Source organism: Capsicum annuum, chromosome 1 (assembly GCF_002878395.1).
Source record: "Capsicum annuum cultivar UCD-10X-F1 chromosome 1, UCD10Xv1.1, whole genome shotgun sequence".
NCBI lineage: Eukaryota > Viridiplantae > Streptophyta > Magnoliopsida > Solanales > Solanaceae > Capsicum > Capsicum annuum.
The window spans coordinates 199738627-199750348 of record NC_061111.1 but is presented as its reverse complement, the minus strand read 5'-3'; positions in this window follow the sequence as shown (position 1 = coordinate 199750348).

Below are 11722 nucleotides of genomic sequence, written 5' to 3'. Positions count from 1 at the left end.
TTATTGAATGCTGGGTAATTTTAGCAAAATTTAGAAAACTTTGTAGAAAGATTGAATTTTATAAAGGTGATAAAAAACAATCATTTTAGTTTGCTACGGTAATTAGGCACTTTATCTTAAATAAACTATGGTCAAAATCATCCATAGCCACTCAAACTTGTTATCAAAATTCACTTAAACATCTAAACTAAGGTCTGTTCCTATCAGGCCCCTAAACCCCCCACATTTTGTTCCAATTGAGCCTTTTTTGCCTAATCAGCAAAAAACTCAAAGTGTGTGTTGTACACACGCGATGACGTGGCAAAATGAGCTAATTGGAAACTGACACGTGGCATTGTGGGTCCAATAACTATTAAAAATTAATTATAATTTTTTTAAAAAAAGTATATACAAATGGCATTGAGGAAATTATTAAAAAAATAATTCTGAAAATATTTAAAAAAAATTATAAATGTTTTTAAAAAATGAAATAAATATTTAAAAAATTATTTAAAAAAATTAATTATTAAGAAAAATTATTTTTTTTAAATGAAAATAAAAAATAGCAAGGATATAAATTATGAAAAAACAATTATAAAATTATTTTAAAAATAAAAATAAAAAATTAATTATTTAAAAAAATATTAAAAAATTTTAAAAATGAAATAAATTATTAAAAAATTATTTAAAAATAAAAAATTAATTATTAAAAAAATTTATAAAACTTTTTATAAAATGAAAATAAAAAATGGCATTGAGGATATAAATTATGAAAAAATAATTATAAAATTATTTGAAAAATAAAAATAAAAAATTGATTATTTTAAAAAATATATAATTTTTTAAAAAAAATGAAATAAATTATTAAAAAATTATTTTAAAAATAAAAAAAATAATTATTAAAAAAATTATAAAACTTTTTAAAAAATGAAAATAAAAAATGGCATTGAGGATCCAAATTATTAAAAAATAATTATAAAATTATTTTAAAAATAAAAATAAAATCCTAATTATAAAAAAAGAAATTATAAAATTATTTAAAAAATAAAAAACTAATTATTAAAAATAAATTATAAAAAAATTTAAAAAATAAAAATAAAACTCCCCCACCTACCCCTAGCCCCCAGCGTATTGTTTATTAAAAAGAAAAAAATTGGGACACCCTAATGCTTTTTTGCCTAATTATAAAAAAGAAATTATAAAATTATTTAAAAAATAAAAAACTAATTATTAAAAAGAAATTTTAAATTTTTTAAAAAAATAAAAATAAAACTCCCTCACCTACCCCCAGTCCCCCAACGTATTGTTTTATTAAAAAAAAAATTAGGACCCCCTAATGCTTTTTGTTTTATTAAAAAGGGCCTTTAGTGTTTACAAAAAAAATTGTTATTAAAAAAAATTTGGGGCCCTCAATGCCACTTGGCATCTTTTTATTTGTAAATTAGTAAAAAAAAATGCTCCTCACGCGCCTCCCATGATGGCATTGCACGCGCAGTGCCACATAGGCAAAAAAGGCCCAATTGGAATAAAATGTGGGGGGTTTAGGGGTCTGATAAGAACAGGCCTTAGTTTAGGTGTCTAAGTGAATTTTGGCAACAAATTTGAATGTCTATCGATGCCTTTGGCCATAAATTATTAATGAATTGAATCAAACTGATTTATAAAAAGGACGGCGTGAACCTGATTTGCTTACTTTGTAAAAAGAAAAAATTAAATCAAATCAATCAAACATATACACTTGAAATTTATTTTTAGGCAAAATGACCTTTTGGACCCCTGTACTATGTCGGTTTTGTAAATTGGACACTTTTATTTACATGTTTGTCATCTGGACCCCTGAACCCACTAAAAAGTAACATTTTAAACTCTTTTTTGGTGAGTGTAACACACTCTCTCCCATGTTAGCTGCCACGCCTGACACGTCTGCCACGCCATCTAAAAAAAATTACATTAAATTCCAAGTCATTTTAAAAATGCTACATAACAAATTAAATATTAAAATTAATTTAATTAAATAAGAAAAATTTATAAATCGTAGAAAAATTTAAATAATCATGTTTTTATTTTTTCTCACAAATTAAACATCAAATTCATTCCAAATAATTAAAATTCTTCTTTTAGTAATTTAAATATTTAACTACAAATTCATATATACAAACATAATAATTTTTTATTTTTAAATTTAAATATTTTTAACAAATTCACAAAAAAATTAATATTTTTCAAGCGAAATTCACTAATTTTTTTCAATATTCACTATCACTCACTTTCAATTTGAATTTAAATTTTAATCCCCAAAAAATAAAAAGATTTCAAATTTAAATTTTAATTAAAAAATGAAAAGAATTGAATTATGAGGACAAATTAAAATAAAAAATAAAAAGTGAACGTGTGGGGAGGAGGGTGGTTGGAAGAGTGTTGGGGTGGGTGTGGGGGCTGGAAAGAGCTAGGGTGGGGTAGGGATGGGGCTGGGAGGGGTATGGGGGCTGGGGGTGGGGTGGGGAGGGGGGGAGAGGTGGGGGTGGGGAAGGGATGGATGGGTGTTGGGGTGGGGCGGGGGGCTGGGGGTGGGGGGACGGGGCTGGGTGGGGTGTGGGAGTGGGGAGGAAAAAATATATTTTTATTTTTTAAAAATTTTTTAAAATATTTTTAAATTTAAAAAGATGGATAGAAAAAACGCACCCTTTTTTATTTTTTTTAAAATATTTTTAAATTGTTTTTAAATTTTTAAAAATATTTTTAAATTTAAAAAGTTGGAGGAAAAAAAAAAGGACCCTTTTTAATTATTTTTTTTAAATTTAATTTTTTTTATTATTTTAATGTAAAATTGGCCAAAAATTAACTCTCACTCGCACCCCCAGGCGAGTGTCTACACTCTCTTTGTCTTAGTTACCATGACCTTGCCACATAGGCAAGGTCAATGGCCAAAGGGTGCAAAATTTTGCTTTTTGATGGGTTCAAGTGTCCAGATGACAAACATGTAAATAGAAGTGTCCAACTTACAAAACTGACATAGTACAGAGTCTAGAAGGTCATTTTACCTTATTCTTATAGTGGTTTTAAGAAATTAGAAAACTTTTGTTGAAGACCTAGTCTTCCTACGGTGTAACTAGAGCTATCAATTCATTCAGATTTAGACCTTTATTATGTGCAAACAAATGAAGTCTTAGTATAGAAGGAGAAATTATAGATCAAGTGGATATACACATAGGAGTACTACATAAGGCAACAAAATTGGCGGACAATGCAGATACCCCCACAAGCAATATGGATGGTGAGGAAAATTTTGAGTATGAGAAAGTATTGGGCGAGTTTCAACCAAATGTTGTTGTTGCTAATAGGAGAAAATTCTTGATTACCATAGCCTATAAGCAGCTAAGAGGTAATGTGTAATGTAACTAACTCAATTGGAATTGTGAATTCGAATTTATAATGGAATAGAGTTTTAGTGATAACAACCAACGATTACAATCAACGAATAAGAAAACAATAAGCTATACTTCAATGTGAATGTGCAACTTCCATCATGGATACATGTAGTAAAGCTTAGAATGAAGTAATGAAGGAGAAGATAGAGTAGAAGTGAAAGAAGAAAGATCTAGAAGATTAGACAAGGAGAATTTTGATCAAATTCATAACTATCAATCCCAATTTCTCTTAAAGCTATTTATAGAATTGGTTGAGTTGGTGCTGAGCTGGCTGCCTTAATAATTGGGCTAATCTCCACCGTTGTTTTATTATTATCTCCACCGTTCCTTGTAAAATATCTGCTGACCCATTTCTCCTTTTCACGTTCACGATTATTCAATTGGCTCATGCAGACATAACAACTTTGGCTCATTACATAATTTAGCAATGTGCCATGGAAAGACCTGATTTGTCACTCGACTGCTTTCCTTAAGCATGTTTATATTTTGTGGTTAATACCGCATGAGAAGTTGCGAACAAAGAATGTCTTCATTTAATGGGGCATGCCTATAAATGGAGATTGTGTCCTGTGTGGCTACCAACCTAAGAACTTGCACCAGCTTTCTTTGAGTATACCTACTTTGTTAGGATATTGGGGGAGTCATTACTATGTTTTAAGTAGACTCAGAAAATTTTGCCATGGGAACTGAAACACCAGTGGGTCCAGCTTGTTAGCAAATCCAAAAGGCTGGGGGACTATTGCTCAAGATAGCTTTGGCCATTGTCGTGCATAGTCTGTGGGAAAAGCGAAATGCTAGAATTTCCAATACTAAAACCAAATCACAACAAACTCTGGCTCATGAGATGAAGACTAATCTAGCCACTCGAGTTAGAAGCAAAGACAAACTTTGTGTTTACCTTAGCACTTTGCAGGAGATGCAGTGGGTGTTTGGATAAGTTTATTTTAAGTTAAAAAAAAACTATTTTAAACTGTTTTAAGAGTTTGGCAATATAAAATTTGCTTGAAAAAAGTTAAAATTTGCCTATTAGAAGTTACTTTTTAAAAGCACCTCATTAGGTACTTTTTTTTTTTGGGCTTATAAGCCATTGTGTTTTAACCCATTAAAAGACATTTTTATTCCTTAATTTTTTTATTTTTTATTTTTAAAATGAAGACATTTTTATCCCTCAATTTTATTTTTTAAAAAAAAAATAAAAGAAACTTGTGTGAGTACTTGTTATCAGTTTTTCTTAGCATAAGAAAATATCATGACAAAACAACATTTCTTCCGTTTGGCTTTAACTTATCACTTTTTGACATGATACACTAATTAAAAAAATAATTATTATACGATTATTTTACCTTACTATCTCTATTAATTGGCGTTTAGAGCCCGTTTGTTCATAAATTTTTTAAGTAATTTTTTGAAAAAAAATTGACAAATAATGTTTGGCCATATAATTTGTCATTATTTGATAATTATTTTTGACAAATTCTCAAATACTAGAAAAAAATAGTATTTGAACCAAATTTCATTTTTTGAGAACGTTTACAAGTGAAATATGTTTCCTAAATAGTATGACCAAATACATGGTGAAACTAAGGAAACATTTATAAGTGAAATATATATTTTGCTTGATGATTTAAACTCTTTTAAAAAAAAAATTAGCACAAAAATTAATAGTCATTCAAGAAAATCTCTCTCTCTCTCTCTCTCTCTCTCTCTCTATATATATATATATATATATATATACACACACACACACACACACACACACACACACTAGAGGAGCATGGCCCGTGTCAGCACGAGCCCAACTTTAAGATATTTATTTATCTTTTCAATCTTGATATATTTAAATAAATTTTTTTAATGAAAGGATTGCATATGTTTTCTAGGATTCATCCGGAACCTAGCATGGGTTCAACATATGTTATTTTAATATGTATTTAGATAATTTAAGTTGTTAACTATTATAATTTATCATATTTTTTATGTAATTTTTAAAGTAATATACGTTACTTTTCTTGTTCAAATTTTTATGGCACTGATAGTCAATTATATTGTAAAAATAATTTAAGTTTTTAATTATTGTGATTTATAATACTTTTCTTTTATTCCAATTTTAGTAACACTAATATAATTTTAAGAGTCGACCAAATATTTTATATCTTTTAATTTTTTAAGTTGTTAATTATTGTGATTTATAGTAATTTTCATGTAATTTTTTTTGAAATATATAACAGATTAAATTATTTTTAGATATTTTAAGTTGTTAACTATTGTAATTTATAATACTTTTTATGTAATTTTTGAATAATATATGCTACTCTCCTTGTCCAGAGTTTTGTGTCGACGATAGCCAATTATATTTTTTAAATAATTTAAATTTTTGATATTGTAATTTATAATATTTTTTCTATTTCAACTTATGTGGCATAATGCTTAAATGACCATAATAATTAATTAGGGGTGATATAATAAAATTACGATTAAAACAACGAAGCATAGATGTCTTAAATGACTTACAACAGCTAATTAGAAGTGACATAGCGAAATTACTATAAAAATTACTTATAAAAAATTTAAGTGGACCTCATTTAAGACGTCAAGTTAATTTAAAACATCAAAAGTTAATTTATCATTTTTATATCTATTTTATTTTTATTAAATATTATTAATTTGTTAATACTTAAATGGCTTATAATAATTAATTATGGGTGATATTTAGTAAAACTATGGTTGAAGCAGCTGAAGCAGACATGTCATAAACGTTTATTTTACCTTTTTATTAAATATTATTAATTTTTAATATATAAATGAATTATAATAATTAATTAGGAGTGATATAATAAAATCACGATTCAGGCAACTTAATCAGACATGTCATAAATATTTATTTTATATTTTTTAATTAAATATTATTTATTTTTTAATACATAAATAACTTATAATAATTAATTATAGGTGATATAGTAAAATCATGGATTCAATATTATTAATTTTTCAATACTTAAGTGACTTATAATAATTAATTACGGATGCTACATTAAAATCACGATTGAAGCAACTGAAACAGAAATCAGTCAACTTTTTAAAATTTTTTGTTAATTATTGTTATTTACAGTACTTTTTATTTCATATTCAAATAATATATGTTGTTTTATATCTTCTTCTGTCCCGTCCCAATTTATGTGACACTAATATAATTTTGATAGTCAATCAAATATTTTATGTTGACATATCATTTTATTATTCTTAATTTTCTAATACATAAATGACTTATAATAAGGGGTGATATAGTAAAATCATCGTTTGAAAGACAACAATTTAATTTAAAACATCAAGAGTTAATTTCGCATTTTATGTCTATTTTATTTTTTGTTAAATATTATTTATTTTCTTAATACCTAGATGACTCATAATAATTAATTAAGAGTGATTGATTATATTATTACTATAAAAATTAATATAATTTCATCATATCCAATAGTAATAATCGATAACTCACCGGAGCAGTATATTAATTAAATATGGGATGCTATATTTTGCATATGCAAAATATGATATTATTAAACATTATTCGTTGTGGTTATGGATGTGTTGGCAAGGAGTATTCAAGGTGAGGTGCCATGATGTATGCTTTTTGCGGATGATGTAGTCTTGATTGATGAGTCGCGTCGAGGTGTTAATGATAAGTTGGAGGTTTAGAGACAAACCCTAGAAACTAAAGGTTTTAGGTTGAGTAGGACATAGACGAAGTACGTGGAGTGTAAGTTTAGTGACACGAGGCAAGAGGACGAGGTGGTAGTAAAGTTGGAGTCTCAGGTGGTGTGTAAGAGAGATAGTTTTAAGTACCTTGGATCTATTATTCAGGGGAATGGAGAGATTGACGAGGATGTCTCTCACTGTATTGGGGCAGGTTGGTTGAAATGACAGCTCGCCTCGGGAATCCTTTGCGATAAGAAGGTGCCTCCCAAACTGAAAGGCAAATTCTACAGAGTTGCACTCCGGCCGGCTATGTTGTATGGTGTAGAGTGTTGGCCGGTTAAAAACTCTCACGTTCAGAAGTTGAAGGTGGTGAAAATGAGGATGTTGCATTGGATGTGCGGTATCACGAGGGCTGACAGGGTTAGGAATGAGGCTATTCGGAACAAGGCGGGAGTGGCGTCGATGGAGGATAAAATTCGAGAAGGGAGGGTTGAGATGGTTTGGGCATGTGATGAGAAAAGGCACGGATGCTCCAGTTCATAGGTATGAGAGTTAGCCTAGGATGGTTTCAAGCGGGGTAGGGGTAGACCGAAGAAATACTGGACAAAAGTAATTAGACGTGATATGGAGCAATTACGACTCACTGAGGACATGACCCTTGATAGGAAGGTTTAGAGGAAGAGTATTAGGGTAAAGGGCTAAGGGGTGTGGTTAAGTCATAGGCTGGAGTTAGGAGAGTTTCGCGTAGCTTGGTCGGTAGGGCTAGGGTTGGGGAGGAGGGGGTGCCTTTTGTTGGTTCATGTACTTATTTGAGGTTGTTGTATCGTTGTTATTTTATCATGTTGTATGCTTGCGATATTTGAACACGGTCTCGATCCTTGAGCCGGGAGTATATTGAAAACAACCTCTCTACTTTTTCGGAGGCAAGGGTATGGACTGTGTACATTCTACCCTCCCCAGACCCCACTATGTGGGAATATACTGGGTTTGTTGTTGTTTTGTATTGGATAGTGCATTATATTTAACTTTCACAATAATAAAATTTTACTATATATTTTTCTTTATTTTTTTAACTTGATACATATTGACCCAACACAAATTCTAAGAAAATATTCATTAGAAATTTATTTTATTAAATTAAATTTATTAATTTTGTACTTTAAAAAAATTAAAGTTAAGTTTAACTATTAGTATTTTTATAGAAGAAAAAAATACTTTTAAAATTTAAATTAACTAAAATAAATAAATAAATAAAAAGATTAATTTTCTATATAAAAGTCAATTAAAATAATAAAATTGATTTACTTTAAATATTTAGTTGCAATTAATATTTTTAAATATTTAGTTGCAATTAATTAAGATAATTTTTATTTTTTCATGATTTATGCTGCGCCGATAAAATTTTGAGAGTTGAATAGAACTTTTATCTATTTTTAAAAAAGTATTTTAACTTGTTAATTATTGTGATTTATAATAATTTTTACTTAATTATCGAATAATATATTTACTCCTTGTGTCCCAATTTATGTGGCTTCGATACAATTTTGAGAGTCAATTAAAATTTTTATATATCTTTTAAATATTTTAAGTTGCTTTTTCTTTTTTCTCAATTTATGTGGCATTGCTAAAATAATGAGAGTCAATAAAATTTCTATATGTCTTTTAAATGTTTTAAGTTATTAATTATTGTGATTTGTGGTAAAAATTAGTTTTGAACATGATAGACAATTAAATAAATAAATAAAAAATTACTTTCAATATGTAGTTATAGTTAATTAATATAAATTAATAGAATATATTAAATATTTAAACCATTATGATGAAACAATAGAATTATTATATATTGGAACATGATATGTAATTAAGTGGAAGTAGTTGAATTTTTTGGTAATTACATGAGGTGGTCGAAAATAACTTATAACAATTAATTATAGGTGATATAGTAAAATCATGGATTCAATATTATTAATTTTTCAATACATAAGTGACTTATAATAATTAATTACGAGTGATACATTAAAATCACAATTGAAGCAGCTGAAGCAAAAATCAGTCAACTTTTTAAATTTTTTGTTAATTATTGTTATTTACAGTACTTTTTATTTCATTTTCAAATAATATATGTTGTTTTATATCTTCTTCTGTCCCAACCCAATTTATGTGGCACTAATATAATTTTGATAGTCAATCAAATATTTTATGTTGACATATCATTTTATTATTATTAATTTTCTAATACATAAATGGCTTGTAATAAGGGGTGACATAGTAAAATCATCGTTTGAAAGACGACAATTTAATTTAAAACATCAAGAGTTAATTGCGCATTTTATGTCTATTTTATTTTTTATTAAATATTATTTATTTTCTTAATACCTAGATGACTCATAATAATTAATTAAGAGCGATTGATTATGTTATTACTATAAAAATTAATATAATTTCACCATATCCAATAGTAATCATCGATAACTCACCGGAGTAGTAAATTAATTAAATACAGGATGCTATATTTTACATATGAAAAATATGATATTATTAAACATTATTGGATAGTGCATTATATTTATCTTTCACAATAATAAAATTTTACTATATATTTTTATTTATTTCTTTTTAACTTGATACATATTGACCCAACATAAATTCTAAGAAAATATTCATTAGAAATTTATTTTATTAAATTAAATTTATTAATTTTGTACTTTAAAAAATTAAAGTTAAGTTTAAATATTAGTATTTTTATATAAGAAAAAAATAATTTTAAAATTTAAATTAACTAAAATAAATAAATAAAAAGATTAATTTTTTATATAAAAGTTTATTAAAATAATAAAATTAATTTATTTTAAATATTTAGTTGCAATTAATTAAGATAATTTTTATTTTTTCATGATTTATGCTGCACCGATAAAATTTTGAGAGTTGAATAAAACTTTTATTTATTTTTAAAAAAGTATTTTAACTTGTTAATTATTGTGATTTATAATAATTTTTACGTAATTATCGAATAATATATTTACTCCTTGTGTCCCAATTTATGTGGCTTCGATACAATTTTGAGAGTCAATTAAAATTTTTATATATCTTTTAAATATTTTAGGTTACTTTTTATTTTGTCTCAATTTATGTGTCATTGCTAAAATAATGAGAGTCAATAAAATTTTTATATGTCTTTTAAATATTTTAAGTTATTAATTATTGTGATTTATGGTAACAAATTAGTTTTGAACATGATAGACAATTAAATAAATAAAAAAAATACTTTCAATATATAGTTATAGTTAATTAATATAAATTAATAGAATATATTAAATATTTAAACCATTATGATGAAACAATAGAATTATTATATATTGGAACATGATATGTAATTAAGTGAAAGTTGTTGGATTTTTTGGTAATTACATGAGGTGGTCGAAACCACCTCTTCTATATAATAGAAATATTTTTTTTTTTAATTTGAATCATTTTAGAAATAAAAATTAATAATAATCAATCTACATACCTTTAACAGCTTTAAAGATATTTCAGACATTTTGACAAAAAACAGATGCTTAAAAACACTTGTTTACCAAATACATCAATAACTTTTTTTTCAGTTTCATCACTTTTATCCAAATACATAACTGCTTATTTTTTAAATAAGTTCAGCACTTTCAAAAACACTTTTTAAAAGCCACTTTTTTTCAGCCCATTCAAACGACCCCGCAGTTTTATAGTTTTTTTTGTTGATATTGAGATTAGCTATGGTTTGTAATGCTTTACTGGTAATTAATAAAATGAATGTTAGTTGTCAAATCTTTTTGTTATGCTTTCTATAGTAATTTGCTATGACTTCTATACTTCTGTTATTTTTTTTTTTAATCTGCTTTGAAATATTTTTTTTAAAATCGAAGGATTATTGAAAACAATCTCTACTTCCAAAAAAAGGAGGTAAGATTTATGTACATATTACTCTTCTAAAGCCCCACTTGTGATTTTTCACTAAATATCTTAGTATTGTTGTTGCTTCAAACATAAAGTAGGGGTTATATGAATCTTTTATATTAGTTCCGTCCTATTTAAATTATTTCGTTCCATGCTAAATAAATTTATTTTTTTAAAATGAAAAATTAGTCCTCCAAAACTAGAAGTTCTTTAAATTTTGTATTTATTTCTATATAGACATTCAAGTCTTTAAGCAAAATGAAAGAAATAAAAAGTTGTTGACAAATACTAAATGATTAATTAGGTGCAACAAGGATGACTAAAAGGAGTTTCAGTTGGTTGGAATATATGAACCCTTTACTTCTATCATGTTACATTTTGCCTTTGAGGACCCTAGATAAGGTGGAAACAATAGGAGTTTAACCCAATTTAATTAATGAAAATTCTATCATGTAACTACTCATGATTTATGTTTTGTTTTCCTTTCAATCAAGGCTTTGCCACACATGTAACAATCTGGTAAAGCGTGATAATTTATTTTAGGCAAAATTCATCGTTAGACCCTTAAGTGCGCGTCATCTTTCACTTAGGCACCTTAAGTGGACGTTGGTTCATTTTGGTACCTCAAGCAGCCTTCAAGTGTGCCATTTTGGCACGTTTTCCTGAATCAGTAAAATAATATTAGTGCGTGT